Source organism: Macrobrachium nipponense, chromosome 44 (assembly GCF_015104395.2).
Source record: "Macrobrachium nipponense isolate FS-2020 chromosome 44, ASM1510439v2, whole genome shotgun sequence".
Classification (NCBI taxonomy): Eukaryota; Metazoa; Arthropoda; class Malacostraca; order Decapoda; family Palaemonidae; genus Macrobrachium; species Macrobrachium nipponense.
In genome coordinates, this window is record NC_087221.1 from 39,766,441 (window position 1) to 39,793,977 (window position 27,537).

At 35.9% G+C, this 27,537-nt stretch overlaps 1 protein-coding gene across 7 annotated transcripts in view; it reads left to right on the forward strand.

Moving 5' to 3' along the window:
- The window catches only part of LOC135204207 (nuclear factor 1 X-type-like), a 451,271-nt gene that overhangs the window by 136,986 nt on the left and 286,748 nt on the right, over window positions 1-27,537 (forward strand). For 4 of the 7 annotated variants that reach the window (XM_064234304.1, XM_064234302.1, XM_064234301.1 and 1 more), the window contains one exon: window positions 3,151-3,195. The exons of the other annotated variants lie outside the window; for them this stretch is intronic. The gene's annotated coding sequence lies outside the window, so the exon portion shown is untranslated. The remainder of the gene's footprint in view (window positions 1-3,150; window positions 3,196-27,537) is intronic. 7 annotated transcript variants of the gene reach the window in all.

Sequence of the window (27,537 nt, forward strand, 5' to 3'; positions counted from 1 at the left end):
GCCGTGACTCATTCTCTTGAGTTTTATGAATCGATATCGAATACTGAACGCGGTTTATGAATATTGATTTTTTAATGAATTGGTGATTTTTTTTTTTTTTTTGGGAACTCACGGACGTAACAGGAGATAGTTTAGAGTTAATCATAATGATAATAGCGCGAGAGTCTGAGCTGTGAAATGAAATGATAATGATAATAATAAATTTCGTTTTCGTCCCTGAAGGAAATTAGTGCCATGCTCAGAATTCACAAGTAGTTTTTTGCTATGGTGTGTGTGTGTGTGTGTGTGTGTGTGTAGGTGTGAATTTTTTTTTTTTGCACTTAGTAACAACATCTGAACAATTAATGCATTGTGAATGATGAATGTTATTTTCCAGCATGTATTGTTATGAAGAGCGAGTATTCATTGTAGATTTTGTAGGTACAATCAAATTATTATTATTATTATTATTGAATTAGATAAATTTCACTTTAATATTGATGGTTTTTCAGCTACTCTTGATTGCCCATTATAATAATTATATCCTCATGTTTATCGTCTTGGGGTATCTTGTGCCTGACCTGTCTTGTCTGTAGCCTTGTTTATGCCCATCGATTCGCAAAGGTATATAAGCTTCATATCCTTGAACGGTACGAGGTTAAGATTGCAAATATGACTGAAATCAAGATGCAAATCGTAACCAGAGGACTTTCCCATCGGCTGGGCTTTTCATAAACGCATCATAATCTTTTTAATGTTGATTGCTTTAGAAAGACTTCCACACGTACGTTAAATGATCAATATTTGTAGGTTTAGAAATATTAATGACTTGCTTAGGTTTCCAAATGAGTGACTAAGGATGTCCTCTCTCGCCTGTAGTATACTCAAAATCATAATTGCTGAAAGTAGTGATTACTCAGATTTTATTTCTCACAAATCTGAATTCCTAATAAGTAGCCAATGTTGCGCATGTGAACGTCATCATCGTTCAGGTGAGCTTCGAGACCCATTGGAATTGAACACCACAAGACCACGATCTGGATTCGTCGCGGAGGTCCAGTGAACGAGTGACCTAATACAATGGGTCATTTGATTCGTGTGGGTCAGCGGAGACGCGAATCGAATGTTTTTTTATGATTTTCATTCTGTACCGCCTGTTTTTGAAAAATGAATGATTGCATTTTTCTGTCACTTTCTGAAAATTATGGTTACGCAGCATTGTGTGCTCTTCGTAGCATATTGGCAACTTATAAATAATTATTTTTGTTTCTGTTGCTCCTGTTTGTTAGGCTGTAACCAAATTCTGGAAAGCAAAATGCTAAGTATATTTAATTTTGAGATGAGGATTATTGAGCGTTCTCAACAAAATAAGAATTTGTACCCAGTTTCAACCGAGTGCCAACGACAACTACTTGACTAGAAGATCATTCTATAACTTTGTCACAGTTGGAAGTAAAGTATCAGAAAACTATGTGGTATTTAAGTTGGCTTAGAACTAAATGCAATTACGAGTATATACTAAGTGGTGGGTGGTACAGTCTGGATAGATTTGAATGCAAAGCATTATCAGAATTGTGGGAAAATGATAAACAGCCGAGGGTAAGGTAATGGAACCCCGGTACTGTAGATTAATAGTATGATCTAGAATAAGATTTTTATTGAAACGAAAGTTTTTGTTAATTCTCTGAGATGCAAGTCAAGCTAATGAAGATTAAAGCGAAAAAGCGAAAAACAGTATTTAAAGTAGGGGACAGTAAGGAAGAGAATATTTTGAAAAATTCTAGATAAGCTTTTGCATTTTACCAATTTTGGGGGGTTAATGAAAGAGATAGAACCTGGCATGGATTTTAGATATGAATTTTCACTCAATAATGACACCTAGAATTTCAAATGAGTTGCGTATAATCAAAGAAACATTGTCAACGAAAAGTTTTGTTTGCGGTGACCCCAGGGCTCCTGCCTTGCCTTCTTGGACAGTTGTCCAACAAACCTTTTATTTTTCCGTTGGCCTTGAATTTTTTTTTTTTTTTCATTCTTTCTTTGCCTGATTCCGATTTTTGTTTTAATGACCCTTTGTTCATGGAGGAATAACCTTGACAGCGGTGCCAGGAGTGGGTGGTAACAGGGTCAGGAGGAATGGCACTTCTGCCAGATTCCCCATAAGGACCCTGGGTGCCAAGTTGGCCGTGATGTCACCCCTTTTGCCAGGACTCAGGAGTGCCAAGACTTTAGCTGGATTAAATCATCCTTGGAGAGTGAGACAGGGAGAGAGAGAGAGGTGATGGCGGGTGTAGTGGTCATTGACTTCTCCTTCGGCTAATGTGTGAGTGCCACTTCTTGGCCAGATTGTTTTTGGGAGGACCCAAGGCAGAGGTGGATGAGATGGGGCGTGTTTTGGGTACGGGAAGACGAAGGGGTTGTGTTGGGGGGGGGGGGGGGGGGGAGGTTTAACTGGCGTAGGAGGAAGGAAGAACGGGGTTCGTCAACGGACCGCCAATTGGCATCTGTTATGTTATGTAGCAGGTGTGGGTCTTTGGCGTCCCGTTCCCTGGGACCTGGCATCGGATCGGAAGTCTTGAATGAAATTGAAAACTCATTCACAAATGGGATCGTCATCTCCCCCGTCACCATTGTCCTTTTCCGTCGGCATCATTATGAGCTTCGTTACCAGTATTCAGTGCAATAACATCAACATAATTTCCATTACTATTTGGTATTTGAGCAAATACGTGCGTCGTTATTGAAATCAAGTTTAATCAAATTGAAATCAGAGTTGAATCAAATTAATGTCATCGGCATCTCCATTTATAATTTTTATCTTCATTGACAATAGTACTGGAATTAGTTTCATCAATAACTTGCTGTTTAATAATTGCTCCATAATTAACGGCTTCTTCAGTATCTTCGTATCTTCTTAATAGTTTGATTGACATGGTAGTTGAATGGGGAGAGAAATCATTTTGACTGTGATGAAATGAACGGACATGAGGCCTTTCCTCGTGACTGAAGAGACAATAAGAAATAACATGATAATGTTCAAACCAAAATGGGTGTTTTTCTTTTTATTACCCTTTCTCTATAATGCACAAAGAATAATTAACCCCATGCCCAGGAAGCATGAGTCTTTGTTTTGTAAACTGTCAGTAATTCGTGTTTTTATCTTTTTAACAGACATTTGTGGAACTTGTGTCGTTTGCCCGTGATTCTATCAAACATGTAAGTTTTTTTCTCGATTTTCCCTACCTTTTTGCTGGGTGATAGCTTTTTTTGACGTTTAATGATCCGCTGCGTCATTTCTGTACAGTGTTATTGTTGCAGAAACTGTAGAATTATGTATTATGGTGAAATTGAGTTGACTGTGTAAAACTATAAATTAGTAAGAAAACACAGTTCAAAGTACTCAGCTCTGAGAGAACAAATTATACTGTCGTTTTTTAAAATACTCTTTGTATACTTTGTATTACTTTAGATTGATAACAATAATAAAATATTATTATTATTATTATTATTATTATTATTATTATTATTATTATTATTATTATTATTATTATTATTATTATTATTTCATATTATTATTATTATCTATTATTATTATTTATTTTTATTATTATTATTATTATTATTCATTTATTATTATTAAAACAAAGTTAACCAATTAAATTAATACAGATGAAATATGTTGAAGACATTTGGTGATCACTCAACTCGAGCATTTAAATTTTTTTTTTTACAATTAACAAAGGAAGTTTCCGAGTTAAATATTTATTGAATAACTCTTACTTACTTGTCCCATTGGCTTCTCGGCTCTCATGGTAAGGCCAGCTTCATCAAATCACAGCAGAGAGAGAGAGAGAGAGAGAGAGAGAGAGAGAGAGAGAGAGATACACACACACAACGGAATCTGTTGGCATGAGCGTCAGATTTTGCGTTTTTGCAGCCCCTGTCCAAAAATCAAAGAGGTTCGTGTTGGAGGTGCCAGGAGAGACTTCCTTCCTTTCCTTGTTACCGGGATAACTTGGCATCCATCGCTTGCTTGTTGACGAGAGTCTGGGTCTGTATCACAGGGCGTAAAGGGGACACTTTGTTTCCATTTTTTTTTTTATTTAATTGGCGAATGCGTCCACCTCGGTTTTGCGAAATGCCTGGGCAGGTAGTAGTAGTAGTAGTAGTAGGAGTTTTTATTGGTTGACCTCAAGAGCTCCTGTGTAACTTTGCCTTTATTAAGTTTTTGAGGTTGTATATTTACGGTTTGTTTTTATTATTGCTGATATGATGACAGTGGCTATTATTATTACTGCTGTTTTTGTTGCAATTACACTGAATTACACTTCAGTTCAGAATTTACATAAAAGCAAGAAGGTAATTATAATTAATATATCTCTAATTGTGATGTGTTTATGCTTAAACGGTTTATATTTTTAGTTCTAAAATGGCCGAAATATCCATGTGACCCTTGGGTCCAAAGGCTGAAAAGTGGAAACTATAAACACTATCGGTGCCTGTTCATTAAAGGCAGCAGATGCCACTCTCCTTTTGCACTTCCGGTATCTTTATCATCCTTCTTCTTTCCTTTTATAGCCTTATCCCCCCCCCTCCTCCTCCTCCTCCTCCTCTCCTCCTCCTCCTCCTCCTCCTCCTCCTCTTCTTCTCTACTAGCTCTCTCAAGCCTTATCTTCATTTGACCACACTTTACCCCCTACCCCTCTTCTTCTAACCTCTCCCTCTGACCCCTCTCTCTCCCTCCCACTCCCTCACCTCCCTCCCTTTTCTCTCACCCTCCACCTTATTGTCAAGGTCGTCTGGCTTCCTTCATATGGAGTTTTGGATGCCAACTTCTGTTTAAGGTCTTGAGGATGCCAAGTTGATAAGGTCACCGAGTGCCAAGTTCCTAGTATGGTGTGTAGGGTTCTCGTAAAGGGCGATGCCAGAGAGGCCAGGGTGCCAACTGGTGCCTTGCGGAGGTGCCAACGGCCAGTTGTGTGTGTAAATGTTTTTTGGCCTCTGCCCCCACCATTCGACCCTCTCTCTCTCTCTCTCTCTCTCTCTCTCTCTCTCTCTCTCTCTCTCTCTCTGTTTTTGGCGTCCATGCTGGAAGATCGTGCCCTATTTATGGAGAGACCCTGTTTGTTTTTAAATGTCCTTTTGTGTTGGGTTTCTTCCCTTTAAATTCGGTGCCCAGGTCAGGTCCTGGCACCACCTAAGTTTAATGGACTTGTATCTTGCATCTCCAGCTATGCCTATAGCATATACCCATGAACGTTGGTATGCAAGCGTTTATACTGCAAATTGCATCTCCAGCTTGCCTATACCCATGAACGTTGGTATGCAAGCGTGTATACTGCAAATGTTTCTGTCTGTGTAAGCACAAATGACTCTGTAAGCTTAAATCTCTTTTCAATCCTCAATCATGTTTTTTTTTTGTTGCTTTAGCAAGTTGGTTGTTGTTGTTGTTATTAATTTTTGGAACTTTTTTCGAAATTATATGGGTAAATATAGATAAAGATAAAACTTATTCTGCTTATGAATAATTAATAAAATAACTTATTCAGTCTGGGTGCTTGCTCTTTTTTTTTATATAAAATTGTATGTGCATACTGATAATAATGAGAACAAACTGAATTTATTGATGGTGACCTCCGCATGTTTTTCGCGACCTATGTTAGGCATACTCCATTGAGAAATTTATATGGAATTCCAGTCCATTATTCTTACTCCATCACCATTCTGGCGTCACAATGTTTAAGGGTCTCGTTTGATTCGTTATAAGGTTCTTTTTTGTTGATAATCTCGCTGCAAGAGGTTTGCACAGCTTAATGTAATGACATTTTTAAGTAATGTATAAATTACGAAGCTCGTTACTTATGGTTTTGATCTGGTTAGATTGTAATTAGTGAATTCCTAAATGCCAGTTTATTTTATTTTATTAATGCAGAGCATTTGCAGATTTTGTTTTGCAAGCATTTATTGAAGACATGCGCTGTTAATGTTATACAGCTCTCTTATACTCATGATCACTTGGCGGTGGGTTAAGTTAGAATATTTCTTTTGGGCTAGTTTTCCTTCCTCATTTTATCATAGTTTTCTATAATTGAATTAAGTTGGCAATACTGAATGGTCTTGTTACTTGCATGCCAGTGCCATTTGTCGTATAAGGAAACTTCATGATATCGAACATCATCAATTTTATAGTTTTGTCGTTTGGGAAAATCGTCATCAATATTAAGTATGGTAGATTAAAGACGTAATAGTTTTGTTATTACATTTTATGAGTTTTGAAATGTATGGATATTATGTCTTGTAGATTGACGTCTTTTTTCGAAAATCGCAGATATGAACAAAACGTATGGGGCTACTCGTTTTTTTAATTTGTTTTTTTTTCGTTTTTTTTTTTTTTCACTTGATTATTTTTTTTTGTTCACTGTTTTTGCTTTTTTTTTCTTTCATTTCTTGATTCCCTCTTCACTTGAAATGAAATAAATAGGAAAAAGATTGTTTCAAGGGCCGACAGTGAATTGGTTCATGCATACTTCAGCCTTTCTTTATAAAAATACATAAAAACTGTCTTATTTAAGCAACGTTGAAGGACCCATTTCAGAAATGTACGTTTGTTTTATGACGTTGTTGAAAGATAAAACTCTCTTAGGGTGAAAGGAGCTGTCCTTGTGAATTGAACATTTTTCCTCGTGAAGGTTTCATTCAGAGAGGTGAGTGATCTCCTTAGGAAAGTAGAAATCTTTTCAAAAAGGTCAAACTCTCTTGGAGAAAAAAAACCTGCTCTCTCTAGAAAGGATTTTATCATCAGTAATTTTAGAGATATCTCCGAAAAGACGGAGCGCCATTCGGAGATAGAAGACGCTAAATAAAGATAAACCGCCTTTCCCTTCGCAAAAGATGAAGAGCGTCCTTCAGAAAGATACAGAGCTCGCCTCGGAGAGATGTAGTTCTTCTCAGAAAGATGAGGAAGCCTTGTCTTCAGAAAGTTAGCTTCCAGTCGAAATACAGAACGCAATTTTCCCTGAACATTTAATAATTTTCTTTGTATTTGTATGACTTTATGTCAGGTTTTAGCTTATATTTTTTTTATTAGCTCCGATTTAATTTCACGTTGACGTCAGGTTCACAAGAGCTATTTCATCAATCGCTCTCAAGAAAGAAAGGCATGTTTCCCGTGCACGAAGTTTTGCAAGAAGAGAAGCGATTTCGTTTAGCCAGAGAGCAGCAGATGCTATTCCCCAGCATCCCGAGGAGGTATCTGTAAATATCTCCCTCTACAGAGGTAGAGTCGTAGGACAAATATAGCCCCAAGACTTACGACCCATTGGGGGTGGGCTTCTCATGTATTTTTGGAGGCACCGCTGCCGACCACGAAGCATTCACCACCACCTCCACCTCACTCGCGCGCCTCTGTAGTCAAATCTTCACGAATAGCGCGTCGTGGATTCCTCTTTTCGTCAGGAATTGTTGTTTTCCCCTGTGGTTTCGTGAAGGGTTGGCCACTGACTTATCTCGCGCTCTTGGTATTTCATACCGAATGTATTGATAATCATACGATGAGCTTCTCTCGGATTGCTTAGCTTTGTCTAATAGTGTTCGTGTGTACGATGAGAATTTGTTCCGCGTTGACTATTGCTGGCCTCATACTCTTCTTTATTTACATTATTCCAAACCGTTTAGTACTCAGTACCAACAGTACATCCGCATCCTTTCTCATTTAACTTCTCATTTGATTTTTTTGTTGAGTGGGGTGTTTGGAGCGGGGGCGTGTTCGCTAGCAAATACTTCACGAACTGAGAGTGGACTTATCTGGAGAATGAATGGCTCTGTACGCCTTGCTGGTTAAGATTGTGTGATTTTACAGAACCGTCTAAGTAACAACACGACTTTGGGGTTATTTATATAAATATGATTTCACGATATTCATTATATGATCTTGTAAGGGAGAAAGGTGGTACATTCCGCCACTGGAAGCTTTTAGCGCCGCTTTCCTAATAAGAAAATCTACTTCAATCTACAGTGTGTAAAAGAGGCTTTATCGTACCTTTTTTATTTAAATGTCTTTTAGAACATATTAACATAAATATTTCTTTTATTTTCATAAACTGAAGGTATTGAAGTAAATCTTTGAACATAACGGTTCAACTTAAATATAATTTTTATTCATGTTGAACGCAACATATCAAAATCAGTATCTTAAATTTTTTATTTATTTATTTTATTTTATTTTATTTTTTGGCGACAGGAATGCGATATGCCAGAACTACCCTCAGTCTCATTTAAATTCTTGGTGAGTGTAATGTAGCGATGTAGATATTTTACATCTCTCTTTTGCGAGGGTAATATTACGTAATTATCACTTGCATTCTGTATTGGAGTAAGGTACTGACTTACTCTCATAATTGATTATTAGTCTCCTTGTTGGTGACAAGGTTTGATATTTTGCAGATGTAAATCGCGCTCCATGTTTTTTTAAACATTCTTCCAAAACCAGCGTAAAATTGTAAGCATATATGTTAAGAAAATAATCTCTCTCTCTCTCTCTCTCTCTCTCTCTCTCTCTCTCTCTCTCTCTCTCTCTCTCTCTCTCTCTCTGCGCTTTACGATTCAGCTATTTAAATGTTACCGCGGCATTAACTATTGTCTGTAGGTGGGAGCTACCATTCTTAAGGGAAGACGCTTAATATATACGTATATATATATATATATATATCTATATATGTATATGTGATAGTATTATATTATATATATATATATTATATATATATATACATATATATATATATATATCTTATATATATATGATGTGTATGTGTATGTTTGCATATATTTACATGTAGTATACATGCATAGGAATATACGAGTATATATATCCCAGTAATCGATGGAATGGATGTGTTTATAGTTCTTCTGAATTTATGAGCCATATATCTCGATGTTAGCGTTATTATCTGATTTATGCTCTACCGTGTGGATGTAAGCTGGAGAGGGGAGTCTATTTTTTGTAGTAATTACTTTCATATGATTATGTTTTATTTCGTTGAGGAACTATAAGCTTGCTATTTGAGATATGTGTGGTTATTATTGTAGATGTAGTTGTAGTGTTTCTAGATTTTTTATACATTACGCTTTCTTTGGCTGTATTTACAGCACTGTAGGTTTTTTTTCTTACTAGCCACAAAACAGTTTTACTCATATATCTTGATGAAATTGTCTTTTAAGTAATAGATATCGCTACAGCTTCGTGATTTGCATATATTAGCGAAATTTGCCTTTTTGAGCATGATAATTCAACCTTACTATGTTATGAAGAATATTTAATCCACTGTATTCATTGATAGTTTTATGGTTTTGTAGTGTCCTTACTCATCAGGTTTTCAAAAACATTTCACTCCAGGTTTGCGTTTTGAACCTTATCAAGTGATTTAAATTTTGGCTAGATAGGAATGTACCTTTTTCTTAGGAATTTTTTTTATTTTTTTTTTATGTTGGGTTGAAGTCAGATTGCTCGGGCTTGGCTTATGATTCCAATCTCCGAATAGCTTAATTCGAAATATTAGTGAGAAATATAATTTTTATTTACTTGAGAGACAAAGAGAGAGATCATACAGCTCGTTCGGGTTTCCCCATGTCCCTCAGTGTGAGGCACCTTTAATGTCTACCAGAGAATTGCTAATGCATCTTCCGGTATATTTTGCATCTTCCAATCTTGGATGATCTGGGATGCACACAGAGAGAGAGAGAGAGAGAGAGAGAGAGAGAGAGAGAGAGAGAGAGAGAGAGAGAGAGAGAGACTCGCCCCTTGACACACCTGACAGGAATTCTTTCATAAAAAAAAGCCAATATAAACATTATCATCTTTAAAAACTTGACCAGTTATAAAGGATGTTTCATTTATGGTGTTAGGAACTCTTCAGTTATTTGTGTCTTTGAAGCGTTTAGATCGTGTGTCTAATCGTAATAATCAAAAGAAAAGGATGCAATCCTTTGGTAATGTTTTGAATGCAGAAGTCAGTAGAAGACCTCATTTATATGCTTTATTTTTTTTTTGGCTTCTATAAAAGAAAGTTTTTGTATTTTCAGTATATATTTTTTAATACATAAACACCAATTTTCAGTATATATTTTTTAATACAAACACCAGCGTACGTCAGTTTGTGGTATTTTTCTTTATTTATTTATTTTAATCAAAGGCTTATAGTGTGAGGCTCCTATTGACTTTGGGAAGACATTAGGGTTTGGTTGTATTGAGGGGCGCATTGAAAAAAAAACATTAAAGAAAGCAAACTTATATGATGGTGCTTTTGTCATAATATTATTGATTTGTACACTTACGATATTTATACATCTTTTTATAAGTTTTTCTACAGGTCGTTCTAATTTTGTGTAGATTTTGCGTTGCTTCCCTTATAAACAAAATCGTAATCTTTGCTTTTGATATTTTACTTACATTAACTTTCATACGCACTCGCGCTTGTGCCTAGGTGCATCCCACGAAGTACAATTATTTTTATACATTACTTATAAATACCATTATAGTATACTGGTTAAACCATTTGTGATAAAAAAAAAAACTGATAAGAACACTATGTATATATATATATATATATATATATATATATATATATATATATATATATATATATAGTGTATATATTATTTCATGTATTTATTAGATAAGAAAGCCATGGCATTTTGTAAACATTTCTGTCAATCCCATGCTAAATGAAAAGCATTTAAAAAAATTTTTTTAGGATTTCAGCTTTTTTGTGTTATGATTTTCAGTAAATTTTCTTAATCGAAGTATACATAGATTATTAAGTAACATTTACTGAGAAAATGATCTATAATGTCGTTCTCACTGAAATTCACGAATCCAAAAAGGTCACTGAAATATTTGGATTTTTAGTTTAGTCTTTCTTGAACTATGAAAAATAGATAGCTTTACGTTTATAAAGGAGAAAAACGTACTCTCAGGCTCTGTTAGACTATTGCACAAATGAAACGTACCTTTAACTGTTTCAGCTTCGAGAAGATAATAGGTCTTTGCCGAGCTGATTAGTCGTACTCACTCATCCACAAAGGCAGTAGTTTTCAACCTGTGTTTCGCGCCCCCCCGGGGGGGGGGGGGTGTTGCTCGAAGGGCTGCGAGGGGTTGGCGCCAATGCTTGATGAAGGAGATAATTATATCTGAAAACTATTGATTATGATGGAATTCAGAATTTAAAAATACTTAGAAAATATTTCAGATATAAATATGAAATTTAGTTGTCTAAATATATAAATTATTAAGGAATTAATATATCTATATATATATATTATATATATATATATATATATATATATATATAATATATTGACATGTACCAACTATGCCAGTAAATTACAGTATTTAAGGAAGGGGAGGGGGGCGCAGAGAATGCACCATCCAATGAAGGGGGGCAAGAATTAGAAAAGGTTGGAAACCATTGCACTAAGGTGTTCCGGTACATAGTGTGGAAATTTTTTTTTAACACAAGATATTTCATTTCACGGTGGTTATGAACTATGGGGCACTGTGTGTGTGTGAGAGAGAGAGAGAGAGAGAGAGAGAGAGAGAGAGAGATTTAGCTAATAGGATGTGTTGTAGCCTCAAGATATAAATATTAGCACGGAAGAAGAATAAAGTTCATCCTTCATTACAGAGCATCTGTTCGACGAGGAAATCGTGGAGCTTCCAAAGGATAAACTATCGTATATGTCTCTCTCCCTCTCTCTTTTTTTCTCTTTCTCTCTCTCTCTCCCTTTTTTTTCATTCCTTTTTCTTATGTGTCTCATAAAGGACGCATGGAAATTTAGTTGGTGTAAATCCCCTTCCAAGCTTTATTCCGACTCGTTGATTTCCAAATACACAAGGAAGTCGGTGAGGGGAAAGGGAGGAGGGGGGGGGGGGGGTTGGAGACCCCATCTGGGCAATGGGGCCTTGGGACTCTGCTAAGGGTATGGGTCAAGACTCCTTTGGGGTGGATGGGTAAGAGGCCCCTTGGGTCGGGTTGGGTGACGGGGGTGTCGACGAAGGGCCGCCGCCCCTTGGGGCTGGCTGGCTGGCCGGGGCTGAAGGGAGTGTCCGCGAGAGTCATTTACCGGTGGAGTCCAGTGCTGAGTAGGCAGTCTTTGACCCAAGAGACAAGGCGAAGACAATTTCCATATAGTTTAAGGCATCGGACGTGTGGCAGGGAACGCGGGAAGGGCGGGGTAATAACCACGCCTTCTTGCTGACCCAAACCGAAAGCCGCCCTTCCTCTCTCTCTCTCTCTCTCTCTCTCTCTCTCTCTCTCTCTCTCTCTCTCTCTCTCAATTCGCATGACTTAAGTCGTAAATTCCTAGCTGATTACTCCACTTTCTTGTAACCGATGACCTCTGGTCGTATCTGGGACTCGGTAAGTCATTCCCGGGGTTATGTACTTGAGTTATGTATTTGTACTCTTCCTGTAACGCAGCGAAACTGTACTTCTTAATTGGTTGCACTGTGTATCAGCCGGATCGCGCCTCCGCCTTCGAAGTATCCCGAAGGGAAATTATGTAAGCTTTTGTGTTGTTCGCTGTCGCCTTGTGGAGCGGGCCGCGTTTTCGTTTTGCCGAATAAGAGTTCTCCCTCAGCCTTGTCCTGCAGGGGTCTTGCCGATGCCCTCGTCTTTATTCACAGCTTGGGCGCGTGTTTGAAGTGTGTGTGTGTGTGTGTGTGTGTTTATTCCTGGTTGTCTGTTGCTTCATGAACAGAATTTCTTTACTCTTTAGCTTCTTAAGTAGTGGGTTTGATGGTTTATTTTTATGTGAAGTTCAGATTTTTAACAAGAAAATATATAATTATAAGCTTCTTTGGCATACTTTTCAAAACACTATTGTTTGTACTACTTGTAGAAGTGAAAAACACTATTGTTTGTACCACTTGTAAAAGTGAAAAACACTATTGTTTGTACCACTTGTAAAAGTGAAAAACTCTATTGTTTGTACCACTTGTAAAAGTGAAAAGCACTATTGTTTGTACCACTTGTAAAAGGGAAAAACACTATTGTTTGTGCTTCTTGTAAAAGGGAAAAACACTATTGTTTGTGCTTCTTGTAAAAGTAAAAAACACTTGTTGGTACCACTTGTAAAAGGTTTATCTGTTTTTTTTATACCTTTTGATAGTTTTTTTAGTATGGTGAATTTATCTCTAATGGTGTTTTTGCCAGCTGCTCGAGTTTTAATCCCTAGTTTTTTATTTATTTATTTATTTTTTTTTGTCGGGGATGTACATTTGAAATTATCCTACTCGGTTTTATCCCTGTTTGCAGTTTGCCGTCTTGTATTCCGATTTGCAATTTTTCGTATTTTATTCTTATTTGCAGTTTGTAGTGTTTTGTCCCTATTTGTATGTTTCCTTCTTTGATTCCTGTTATATTTTTTTATCCTTACGTTTCGTTTTAAATATAGAGGTTTCATGAACGTGAAAATCACGTATTTTGTAAATTTTTTTAAATCACCGACAACATGCTTAACAAATCGGTGTTTTGGCAGAAAATTAACTACCCAAAATTTTTCTTCTTTGCATTTTAACTTTAGCAAGTGATTACACTTCACGAACTTGTATATACCCGAAATGCAGTTATTTATTAATGAATATAAAACTTGAGGGGAAGTACAGTTTTTTTTACGAATAATGAGACAAAAAAAAAAAACTGAAGCTCAAAGGGGAAAGTGCAGTTAGTTTACGATCGACGAAGCTTAGCGGAAGATTAAATTAAAGAATATCTCCTTAAAAAGGGAATACAGTCATGTAATGAAAATGAACGGGAAATGCTGTTAGTTAACGAATGAAGAAACTGCACGGGAAATGCGAGTACTGTCAGACAAGAAATGATAAAACTTAACTGGAAATGCAATTGATTAATGAGTAATAATAACAGGAAATATAGTTGGCTAACGAATGATGAATCCTTAAATTAATTAGATATGTTTAAATTTGGAAAATTTTCTTTCTGGAATTAAAGGTCCGATAAAAGAGAGTTGGTCTTCCAGGCATCGCCGGTCATGTAAAGCGAGAGGAAAAATAATCAAAGCTTGTAAACAAAAATTAGCAGTCAGTTGCAAGCGGCAAAGGTAATGTCCAAAATACAGCGCAGTGGAAGTATGTGTCCGTAATCTGTGTCCAGGGTTTGCTTCTATTAAAAAAATTATCCACAAGTAGATATTTTTTAATATATGAAAATTATGTCCTCACGTAAACAGTGGGCTTCGTTGGCTAATGTATATATTTATAGATACGATTTAATTTACAATTTCTGATGTAGTTTAAAGGTGTACTGTAATTCACTTTAATAAAAAAAATGTTATCTGTGTTCACTGTCTGTTTTTGGGTTTTAGTGGCACACTAACACACACAAACATATATATATATATATATATATATATATATATATATGTATATATATATAGATATATATATATATGTGTGTGTGTGTGTGTGTGTGTGTGTGTGTGTGCATATATGTATATATGCACATTTGATATACATACATACTTACATACACGCTTCACAGTGTAGATATATATGTGGTGTTTTTAATATTTGTATATGCCGATTTGATAAATATTAAAAAAAATATATATGGCCCATGATCTGCCAGTATATACGTATATAGTATATGATATATATATATATATATATATATATATATATATATATATACACACACACATAATTACATAAATACTTACATACACGCTTCGCAATGTACATATATGTGTGTGTGTAATATTTGTACCATATGCCGATGTCATGAAAATAAAAATAAAAAAAAATAAAAAATAAAAAACGAAAAAATTGGTCCCATGATCTGCCAAAGAAAGATAAATTCTTGAGTTACATGACAATTTTCCCGTGGAACTTTTCGTAGCTTTTATCTCGTGTTCATCTGGTATAGCGGTCGCCCCCACGAGTCCCGAAATTAATATCTGGAATTGATATGGCGCCGGGAACGTAAACGCACGTTCCAGCCCTCGCTTTTATTCCAACTGATGTCCTTACTCGTGCATGGTGTGGAACGAGGCCTTTTAATTTACTTATTAAATTTTCTTAATTTTCGTCCCGTTTCAGGAGGTGAAGTGGGGTATTTGCTAATATAAGTGTTAGATTTATAAAGACCATCTTGTTTGTATATGGAGTTTGTATTTGTGCATATATGTATAACGTATGTATGTAGGCACACACACACTACATATATATATATATATATATATATATATATATATATATATATATATATATATATATGTGAATGGCCTTTTAATCTGGCTGTTTTGTTTTAAGTGTGAATTATACCTCATTAGCATACAATGCCATCCTTGCTAAGTGCAAGTCACCTCAATTAATAGAGGGTTCCTGGTGTAGGTTTGAATAAGATTCCTCATTTATCCAGTTTCCCATGACTCATAGAGAGAGAGAGAGAGAGAGAGAGAGAGAGAGAGAGAGAGAGAGAGAGAGAGAGAGAGAGAGAGAGTGAGTGTACACGTGTTGCGAAAGCTTTGTCAAAAAATTAATAACATTTGACGATCCTTTACCGTTTTTTTTGGCCTTTATGTATTTGTTCACATAACTTATTAATTTAATTTATTTGTATATTTTTTCTTGTCATTTCGTACCGTACATGTATAGTCACTATTTTCAACATTTTCCCTACCTTATTATGAGCATTTATAAAACTAATAGTTATCATAATTGATTATTATTGGTATCTGTTTTTTAAAATTAATATTTAACTATTTGCCTTTTGTTGTACTTCCCCTCCTTTGCAGAATTCTTTCTTTATGTTTAAAAATTTGTTTTATTTATAGGTGGAATTTGTCATAGGGTAAGATTAACAAAGTGATTTAGTTGACACATAATGAATCATGTTTTTAAAACTTTTTTGGTCTGGTTTCATTTTAGGTAACTGAATATTTACGTCCCATTTGTAAATATGGCCGAAAACCTTTTGAAGAATAATGTGATTTTAACCTGTATCTCTTGAGAGCTTTAAGTATCCGTTTAAGTCACTATTATGTAACGAATATTTACAGTTATCTCTAAGACAGTATCCCAAAGGCAGCTATTCTCGTGTTTCATATAGGGCACTATAAGTTTATCATATTATGTAAGTATAGCATAATAGTGGTTATTTTTTTTTTATTATAACAACGATCAGTCTGCCAGTAAGTCAGTCAGTCGCTGGATGGTGTTTGTACGAGTCTAGTTTCCGCTGTTCAGGAAAAATGAATTCTGGTTGATTTCATAATTTTCTTTCCTACCAATGCAGAGTTCCATGGGACATGCAACTCTGTGGTCTTTTGTAATTTAGGTAAGTGGGTTCTGTGATTTTCTCATGCTAAGTGGATATTAAGGAATAAAATAAGTGTGTGATGTGTATATAGAGCCAGTATGTGAAAAACCATAGAGATTTCCTGGAAGTCGACTTTTTTTTATGTTAATTTCGTTATGAGTGAATTCGTATTTGTAATATAATAATAATAATAGATTACGCTTGATTTTTATATTAGGTTTAAAATTATTCGTCCATTCAAAAGATAATGAAATTTATTTAGAGAAAGTGTGTATATTACGTGCTTGGTTTGCTCCCATCTGATTTTAATAAATAAAAATGTTTTTATTTACATTTAAAAAAAATCGACTGTCAACGATGTTGCAAAAATCGCCTTGGAGTAACGTCCAGTATTATTTTGCTTAGTTGGAACGGTTACTAAATTTAGCAATTAAGATTTTTTTCCTGTTGTTAGTAGTTATAATTAAGTTAGTTACAAGTAAGTTGGAGACGCAGTGGCGTTGATGGAGGAATTCAGAATTTCTTTCGATCCCTCGGTATTTTAGGTGAGATTCGAGACTCCCATTTAGCGAGATGATGTCATAGTTATGTCGACGTTGTGTAGTTGCAAAGTTGACTTTTTTCGTATGGTTACCTATTCATTGCATTGTCTTGCGAGTTGCTGCCATTGAGGAGGGGCGAATCTTTTGGTTGTCGGTTCTACTCGGGTTTTAGGTTTGGTTAATTAAATTTCAACCATATGGCCACCTGTTCAGTGCAGCATCCTATAGGGTCCCTTGTCTTAGTATAGAAGATACCATTTGCACAGGTGCGTTTGTTTCGTTGTTGCTGTTGTGTTACTGTTGTTCACAGCATCCTTCTTTGATGTTTTTGTCAATGAGACTGTTGTTGCAATATTTCCAAAGGAATTCTTTCCTTATAACCTGTGCATTGCAACACTGGGTGATGACAATCTACGACACCTGCTTCTTTTTCTTCTTCTTCTTCTTCTTCTTCTTCTTCTTCTTCTTCTTCTTCTTCACTCATACCCTTTGTGATTCCGGTTAAGGGTGAGTCACTCTTGGAGGAGTTGGGTGCTCTGAAGGTGTTAACTATTTGTTTTCTTTTTTGTTAATGTTCCTTTTTTTTCTATGATTGGACTGGCTGGTAGAGAGGGAGCGGGGTGTGCCCCTTAAATGAGAAGTGGAGGGCAGTTGCAGGATAGTAAGAGTTGCTCTGAAAACTGAGATTATATGATAACCAGCAGTATGATGTCAGAGAGAGAGAGAGAGAGAGAGAGAGAGAGAGAGAGAGAGAGAGAAGAGAGGAGAGAGAGAGGATATGTAAGTGAAAACCAAATAGAAAGGATTGAATATGAACGATGTTACAAAGTCAATTAAAATAATTATGCAAGGTTGAAAGTAACACTTTCAGTTCATGGATACATTTTAATGATGAGGACTCCGGATAAATTGAAAGAAAATGCATTCCAGTCTTATAATTTTGTTTGCTTTGTGAATTATAAAGAACCCAACCACTTGGATGAGACATTTTGCCAAGTCACGCAATTTATAGTGCACTCTTATGTTTGCAACATAATTTTTTTATGGATTATTGTATTGTTTTATTTTGAATACACAATATACTGAGATCTTACTGCTTTATCATTGTTAGAATTAAGTTATTTAATAAAGTTTGCATGATTTGCTTGAATCAGATTCATCGTAGGTTTAAAGTACAAATGCCATCTGACTCCACGGCTAGTACGGAAGTTAATCAAGAACGTCACGCGGAATTAGAGGAATTTATTTCTGGTGATAGAAATTCATTTCTCGGTGTAACGTGGTTCAGGTCCCACATTAAGCTGTAGGTCCCGTTGCGAGGTGACCAATTGGTTCCTAGCCACGTAAGAATATCTAATCTTTCGGGCCAGCCCTAGGAGGGCTGTTAATCAGCTCAGTGGTCGGGTTAAACTAAGATATGCTTAATCAAGAATTTCGGAGACTGCGCAATCCATCTCTTCAACACGAGAACCAAATTGCTTAAAAATCCGCACTAAAACTTGCTTACGTAATCAAGCTGACAACGCCAAGAGAAGGAACAAACACACAAACAAGCCGAGCTAAGTCGAAAGCTTGCAGATTTAAATAAGTGTTAGATGTGAAGTTGCCTAACTGTGTAATGGCGACAGTTCTAAAGGTGATGGTACTGTTGAAAGAGGAGGGTTTTCCACGAAAGACGAAACGTCCGCCAAAAAATGAATAAAAATAACCCCAGTCAGAATATAAAAATAAATCATTATTTCTGCAAACCGACTTAACTAACAAAAATATCATGTTTGTTGAGCGTAAGAGCAGCATTCGTCACTTTAGACTAAAACATTACGTACTATAACTATTTGGAGTATCCGTGTTGCCAATCGTGACGGCTGGGTCATAATTACCGCAATTACCCTTAGCTTCCTTTAGTAAGCAGTCTCGTCAAAACTTTCGAACGCGACATCCCCTCTCTTTGCACGATTTAATATATATATATATATATATATAAATATATATATATATATATCTATATAGATATATATCATATTAACTATATTATTATTATATATCTTATAATTAAATATATATTATATGTGTGGTGTGTGTGTGTGCGTGCGTTTGTTTGTTTATATATATAGTGTGTGTGTGAATTTGTGTAGGTGTATACATACACATATACGTATATAATATATATAATATATATATATATATATATATATATATATATCTACTGTATGTATGTAAAATGTATATATGTATATACACATTGTGTTGGTATGAACTGAAATGGTCTAGATACTATAACATTTGTTTGTTTGCCGAGAGAGAGAGAGAGAGAGAGAGAGAGAGAGAGAGAGAGAGAGAGAGAGAGGAGGAAGGAGGAGGAAGAGAGAAGAATATAGATTTATGGAATATGGTACGGAAAACCGGGAGAAACGTTGGCGCTATAAAAATCAGGAACTCAACCATGAGAGGCAGGAAAAAATATTGGGATTGTGTGTTTTTTGGTATATCATATTTTCCTGCCGCTCAGAGAGAGAGAGAGAGAGAGAGAGAGAGAGAAAGGGAGAGAAAGAGGCAGAGATAGGCTATTTCGTATTCTGGCCTCGTGTATTGGATGCCTAATTGATAATGAAGATTTAGGCTCCGCTATTTAGGGGCTCTTGGGGAGAAGAAACGCACTCACATCTCGCGCGCGCGCGCACACACACACACACACTAACAAACAAACAAACTCTTTCTTTGTCTCTGTTGATTTGTTACATCCTGTGCTGTTTATTCATCAATATATATATATATATATATATATATATATATATATATATATATATATGTGTGTGTGTGTGTGTGTGTGTGTGTGTGTGTTTGCATGTGTGTGTGTATATGTATGTATGTATGTAAGTATGCATGGTATAAAATACATTTTTTGTATATATATATATATGCATAAATATGTATGTTATATATATGATGTATATGCATATATATATATTTGTGTTTGTTGTGCGTATGTTTGTGTATGCATGAGAGAGAGAGAGAGAGAGAGAGAGAGAGAGAGAGAGAGAGAGAGAGAGACGCTATTGTCCATCCCATACTACGTCCTTTATCTCAAATTCCGTGGGTTTGATTTGTAACGTTGAATAAAAATTGATATCTATTAGTTTGAGTTTCAGAAAAAAAATATTGATGGGAATGGTAAGTCACTTTTTTTTTCTTTTATTTCTCCGATATCCGATATTTCTGTGTTGCTTTGTTCATGAGGGGAATAAAAATTTTCGAATTATTTTGTTTCATCTTTTGTTTTTTTATGCTACGAAGGTTTGGCGATGCGTCGCCGTATATATCTTCCAATGACGTTTCTATGGAATCAGCTGATTCATGGATTTGTCGACGAATTTGAGATTCTTTAATGGCTCAGAATATTCTGAATGGTGGATCTCTTTAAAGTTGAATGTAAATGAAATCAGTCATATTCTCTCTCTCTCTCTCTCTCTCTCTCTCTCTCTCTCTCTCTCTCTCTCTCTCTCTCTCTCTCTCTAGTGTAGGAAAGGAAAGCATGAAGACAATCAATTAAAAACATCCAAGCGTCTCAGTGGCGTGATCGGTATGGTCTTGGCCTGCCACCTAGGTGGCCGCGAGTTCGATTATCGGGCATTCCATGGAGGGGTTAGAGATGTGTATTTCTGGTGATGGAAGTTCACTCTCGACGTGATTCGGAAGTCACGTAAAGCCGTTGGTTCCGTTGCTGAATAACCACTGGTTCCACGCAACGTAAAAACACCATACAAACAAAACAAACAAACAAACATATAAAAAACATCTGGTTATTACATAACTTTTGAGACCTTTGTCTATATGAGGCTAATTGATGTCTCAACATCTTACATTACGTCAACGCCATCATTAATTTAATTTTATTATGGTAGTTTGATACCTATTCCGATTGCTGACCATCATACATTTTATCTCAATTATGAAGTTATACGAATAAAAAAACACTTTCAATCATGTTCTTTCCAACTATAACAAGCTGAAAAAATTCACAATCGAGTTTCCTGCTCAGCATATAATGCTGTATGAGTTGCGGCTCATGAAACTTACCGCGAAGGCCCGGGGTGGCCTGTCCTATAGCGTTGCTAGACGTATGGTCATGGATAGATTTAACCTTGAATAAAATAAAAACTACTGAGCTTAGAGGGCTGCAATGTGGTATGTTTGATGAGTGGAGGGTGGTCGATCAACATACTAATTTGCAGCCCTCTAGCCTCAGTAGTTTTTAAGGTCTGTGGGCGGACAGACAAAGCCATCTTGATAGTTCTCTTTTACATATAACTAAAAAAATCACAATGAATTGTATTATTATTAACAAATCGTACAAATGGCAGATAAAGTGACTTAACATCAGTTATTTTTCCAAAACAACAGGGAGTGCATGGAAGACATGTCACTGTAAGAATATATAGTTGGAGAGAGAGAGAGAGAAAGGAATTACCGAACAGGAAATCACAACCTACATTATATGTAATTAGGCCCATGTGTTCCATGACATAGTCTGCCTCATAGCCTCGGTGTTCCTTGAGGTATGTTGATTAGACTATACTCTGTTTTTTTCCATCTGTCCATCCGCCTGTGGTGTTTGCGTATGGCAACACTCTGTCCCGGGCTTTACATAGTTACATTGCTTACATTCAACAATAATAATAATATCCTATTTCGAATATTAACGGTGTAATTCGCATACTGTAATTTATTAAAACACTTTTCAGTTGCAAATGTACTCCCAGATATCCTTTTATTTACCTAAAACTTACACATAGCGTAAGTATTTAAAGGCCGGGACGCAGTGTTACCATGCGAAAACGCCACAGTCGGGTGGACAGATGGAAAAAAAACAGAGTATAGTAATTACTGGAATGATGTCTTTGATATGTGATATTCAGTGTCACGTAAGTTTGCGTATGTTGGTTTGAAAACTTAAATATAAATGTTAAAATTCAAAGCCCAACCAGTGCGCCGCTAATAAGTGATTATTTAACATATTGTTAAAGTGGATATTTTAACATACTGTTTCTGATCAAAACTTTCGCCCTGACCCGGGTCATTACATCTGTCAAATTTGGTAATTTTAATTTCAGTTCATTATCGTTATGTTATGAAATAGTCCTAAGGAAATACTTTTATTTTTGTTTTTGTAACTTGGAGTATAACAGTAATGAAATACTTTTATTTATTTTTTGTCTTTATTTTTTTTTTACTTGGAATCTAACAGCAACGAAATACTTTTATTTATTTTTTATCTTTTTATTTTTTTACTTGGAATCTAGCAGCAACGAAGTACTTTTATTTATTTTTTATTCTTTTTTTTTTTTTTACCTGGGATCCAACCGCAACGAAATACTTTTATATATATTTTTTTATCTTTTTAATTTTTTTACTTGGAATCTAACAGCAACGAAATACTTTTATTTATTTTTTATCTTTTTATTTTTTTTTACTTGGATCTAGCAGCAACGAAATACTTATATTTATTTTTTATTTTTTACTTGGAATCCATCAACAACGAAATACTTTTATTTATTTTTTATCTTTTTTATTTTTCTACTTGGAATCCAACAACAACGAAATACTTTTATTTATTTTTTATCTTTTTATTTTTTTTACTTGGAATCTAACAGCAACGAAATACTTTTATGTATATTTTTACTTGGAATCCAACAACAACGAAATACTTTTATTTATTTTTTATCTTTTTTTATTTTTTTAATTGGAATCTAATAGCAACGAAATACTTATATTTATTTTTTATCTTTTTTATTTTTTTACTTGGAATCCAACAACGAAATACTTTTATTTATTTTTTATCTTTTTAATTTTCTTTTTACTTGGAATCTAACAGCAACGAAATACTTTTATTTATTTTTTACCTTTTCAACTTGGAATCGAAATAGAATAAGATTGATCCGTGTTTATTTAAAGCAAGTGGGGTCACGCACTGTAAAGTTTACCCAAGCTAACTCAAATTGGGGGGGGATAACCGGGATCATCTGCATAGAAAACGAGATCTGGAAATTAACCCTGGGTTTGGGAATTCTAAGTAGGAGCCGAGGACGTAGGAATTGCCCTAAATCACGATTTCAAGTCGTGCGGTTTACGTTATTGTATTGCCACGGTATTTTTTTTTTTTTTTTTTCGGGAGGGGGGTGGGCCAAGAGAGGAAGAGAGCGCCTGAATATCGGCAAAGCAATAGATCAAGAGGTCATGAATAGTTTCCCGAACAAAGTCGAAAAGTCCAGACGAGAGATATGCTGGCGCGTGGAGGTGAAACGTACCGATTCGGGCATAAGATACTGTGGTTTGGGACAATGCGAAGAAATCGCCGTCTGGAGAGATTCCCTTTTTGGCGGCAAATCCCTGGCGGTGACACGCCCCGGGGGGGCCAGCGCTATATCATCGATGTAGGTGTGTATCTATTAAAAGAGAGTTTAAGACCTTTCGCCTCGTTTTATTGAGAGGGGTGGCGACGGGAAAGGGGCCCCGCGGGATCCATTATTAATTCCCTTTGACATCAGGCGCAGAGACTCATAGCGATGGGACGGAAACTTATTGAATTTCAATACTCGATGGCGGCGGTTATGCCCTTCCACCATCTCCTTCCCCCCCCATCCCCCTCCCGCCTCCCGTGTCAGTAAGGGAAGGGGGCATAAAATGCCCCTCATACGCCCTTGATCAGCCATGACGGGCTACCCACCCCTCTGGCGGTGGGATGGGCTGAAAATTACAGCATATTTTATTGACGCTTTGTCTTGAAGTTTAGGCCTATTGGAGGCGGTAAGTAGGTACGCGGGAATTATGGGAGCATTTTCAATTTTTCTTTCGCTCCGTTTTTCACATTATTATAAAGAATGAAAAAGGGTACATTTCGTTAAAAAAAATTGAAGATAAAAAAAATAAAAAAAATCAGCAGGCGTAACATAATTATGAATATGTTCTTAGAAAATACCGTATTCCTCTGCGTATTTCTTACTCTAAGAAAATCTTACTTTCCACTTCTACAAAAGAAAATTGATTTAAATCTAGTTTTTTTTTTTTCAGGTAAATGTGGATTTAGCTTTTATTTTCACTTGTTTTCGAATGATTTGTAAAAACTTTACAAAAACATTATCTAACCCACTTACCGATAAGTTGGTAATATAATTCGTAAATAGTCACAACTAATTAAATCATTTACAACTACATACGAATCATATTGCCAACTTTTTACTAGCTTCGTTACGACTATATTGGAATTATATTCTGAGCATTTTTCTGACTGCGTCAGATGAATTTTTTGTATAGTTTTTACAAAATCCACTGAAGTAAACATCACAGATGTCCCCTGCCAAAATATGTTTAGGAAAACATTCACAGCTACCTAACTTTCCAAAATTTTAATGATGCTCTAAATCATATGGTTTTATGGCGTCTCGGCCCAAAATTAGCCAAGCAAATCGTCTTGTGAGAGAGAGGGCCATCCCGTAATGTTTGACGTCTCTCATCGGACGGTTGTTTATATACTCATGTTTACAGTTATATTTCCTATTCATGTGTTCTCTGGGAATAGATATTTTGCGTTGATAATTCGTACATTGAATATATTCGTTTATTAGTAAGAGAACTGAATAAAATTATAGTAAAATTTGATCAAAATGCTTCGTCGTCCCTTCGTCGGAAATTCTGGCGTAACAGCTTCCAAAGTCACTGACCTTGAGAAAAGAGAACCTACATTTACGATAATTTCACAGACAAAATTATAACTAAGAGAATTTATCCATGTTTCTCTCTCTCTCTCTCTCTCTCTCTCTCTCTCTCTCTCTCTCTCTCTCTCTCGTGTTCGCGATCGCGTTATCACCAGAGTTGCGGAACGTGTCCTAAGCATCATAAACTAGTTGTAATCAGTTTAGCTAAAGGATGAATTTATGTTGTGCCATGTCGTGGCACTGTGATATTGCTAACAAGTTTTACAATGGGTTCTCGTGGCGTTAATGAATTTTGCAATGGGGTTCACGTTGTGCATCATGCATTGAGTTACGTATTTCTCTTGTATTGAGTAATGTATTTGTGATTAGTTTTGTGCATCGTTGCAATGTTCTCCCCAAATAATTTTACTTTCTAAAGCCATAGGATATATTTAATATGTTTAAAGTGAGATTAGATATGTTATTTGTAGATGCAGTCGCTATACGTGAAGTCTGATTAGCCCTTTTTTCTTTATCTTTTTCTTACGTAAGTGAACGTTGTTTGGTGCGGCACCAAAGGCCTCACATTTATACGTACACGTACACTCCTTACACGTACACATGTGCGCATAGTTCATGAAATGCTGTCAATATAAAGGACCCAATGACTGACCTGTCTTATTGTGGGTTCTGGTCGTACCCAAGTTCAGTCCTTACGGACGCGGTTTTTTGTAATCGCTGATTGGATAAGGCGGATTAGTTTTGTTCTCTCTCTATTCCTTTCCTTCTCGGGGTAAATTTTTAACCAACTACAATAAGGAAGGGGATGAGAGGTTAAGGTGAATAAACATTATGTAATGGAAATAGCTGCAACATTCTTAGTAATGATGGAGACTTTCAAAATTTCATAGGGATTTTTATTTCTTCAAAAATGATTGATGTTGGAAGTATATACGTGTAATCATGGGCGTGACTTCAGGCTTACCGTTGGAGGATTCTGCCAATTCACTAGGCTATTTAAGGTGGGTTTTATCGTTTTGTGTTTAGCCATCCAGTAAAATCCATTTATAAACACGTGTATAGTAGTATATATATATATATATATATATATATATATATATATATATATATATGTGTATGTGTGTGTGGTAATATATATATTAAATATATATATCTATATATATATGTAGTATATAATATAGTATTATCATATAATATATATATATAATATAATTGTGTGTGTGTGTAAAAGCTTGATTTCTTCTATGTTAAAGCATGTTAGCTAGTGGATTATGTATGGCTACTTGGACTTTTATCTCCTCACCTTTTATTTTTTATAGCTATTGGATCGCACGAATCAGTTTCCGGATTTCTTGTTATCAAAGTGACAAGCTTGGATCATCATCAGTACGTTGAACCCCTGTGGTGAAGTTTATTACACAAAATATCCTCTTCTAGAATTCTTATCCTCTATAGATCGTGATATGGCTAGCATGTCTTGTATTTGTGTGGTTATGCTTGTGGGTGTGTGTGTATGTATGTGTGTGGCTATATGTTTGTGTGTTTCGTTTTATCTTACCATTTCAGAACTTAAAAACTCTCTCACTTTAGACTGCAGTTCATTCTTTTTAGATTCTTTACAGTTTTTAAGACTCTCTCTCTCTCTCTCTCTCTCTCTCTCTCTCTCTCTCTCTCTCTCTCTCTCTCTCTCCTTCCTGTCAGCTTTAGCGCTTATCTCCTGTCTCTCCGCGCTGGCATATCAGAACCATCTCGCTACATCTGCCTCCTCGTCGTACCTGAAGCGACATATCTTCACGTATAAGTGTCGCTTCATACCTAACTTCGTCACCTCGTACGAGGACGGCTCATTGAGACGTCGCTGGCGTTTTTCCGTTCCGTTTTTAGGGCTTCGTAACCCACCCCACGCCTTCACGTAGCGGTTGTCATTTTCGTGGCGGGGCCAGATGAAGCTGGTGGATTTAGCTTGTGGGGCTTACATATATATATATATATATATATATATATATATATATATATATATATATATATATATATATATATATATAATATATATTGTGTAAGCGAATACCACAGGAAAATGATAGGCACTGTCTGGGCACGAATGTAATATATAATATTAAATTTAAACAAACTGTCGAGGCTATTAGCCTCTAAAGACTTGTAAGTCATGGGCTTTTACTAAGCAAATTTAATCAGTTGTATGAAACTTTGATCAAACCGAATAAAATACGTTTTATTTGACATTGATACCTGGGGGGGTTTTAGAGAAGCGTTTTTGTTTTTGTAATGTTTGAAAGAATTCAAAGGCTTAAAATTCCATGAATTCCCTTGTTCCAGTTTGAATAAATTTGATAAGACGTTTATTATTTTATAACATTTTTGACAAGTTTACTTTATACATTTGTTGCATAATATTGAAATGAAGCCATTGTTATTGATATACAGATCTCTGTACTCGTTTGTTGCTGAATCTGATTTGTGATATTTAAAAATGAGTTTACCACTCAAGTATTCTATTATTCGCCGTCGACATAATGCCATCCATTCAATCTCTTGCCATTTACGATTACAGTCTCGCCATTAGTATCGGAATGACTCGATATTGGAGACGTCGCGGTGACGCCTGTATCGCATAAACTAATCAGTCTATCAATCAACTATTGATCATTGACTACCGCCTCATTCGAAAGTGCCGACAATCACTTTTATGTCTGGTGACTTGCGTGATTGCTGTTTAGGGCCTAAGGAAGATTTGGAGGTCCTGTGACCCTGGGGACAAGGGGAGAGAGAGAGAGAGAGAGAGACGGAGAAGAGGAAGAGAGACGAGAGAGAGAGAGAGAGAGATTTAGGGGGGGGGGAGTCTATCAGATAATTCGGGTTTGCCAGTGGAGGCAAGTGGAAGGTTGGGGTATGGAAGGTAAAAAGAGAGAGAGAGAGAGAGAGAGAGAGGGGGGGGGGGGGGGATAACGG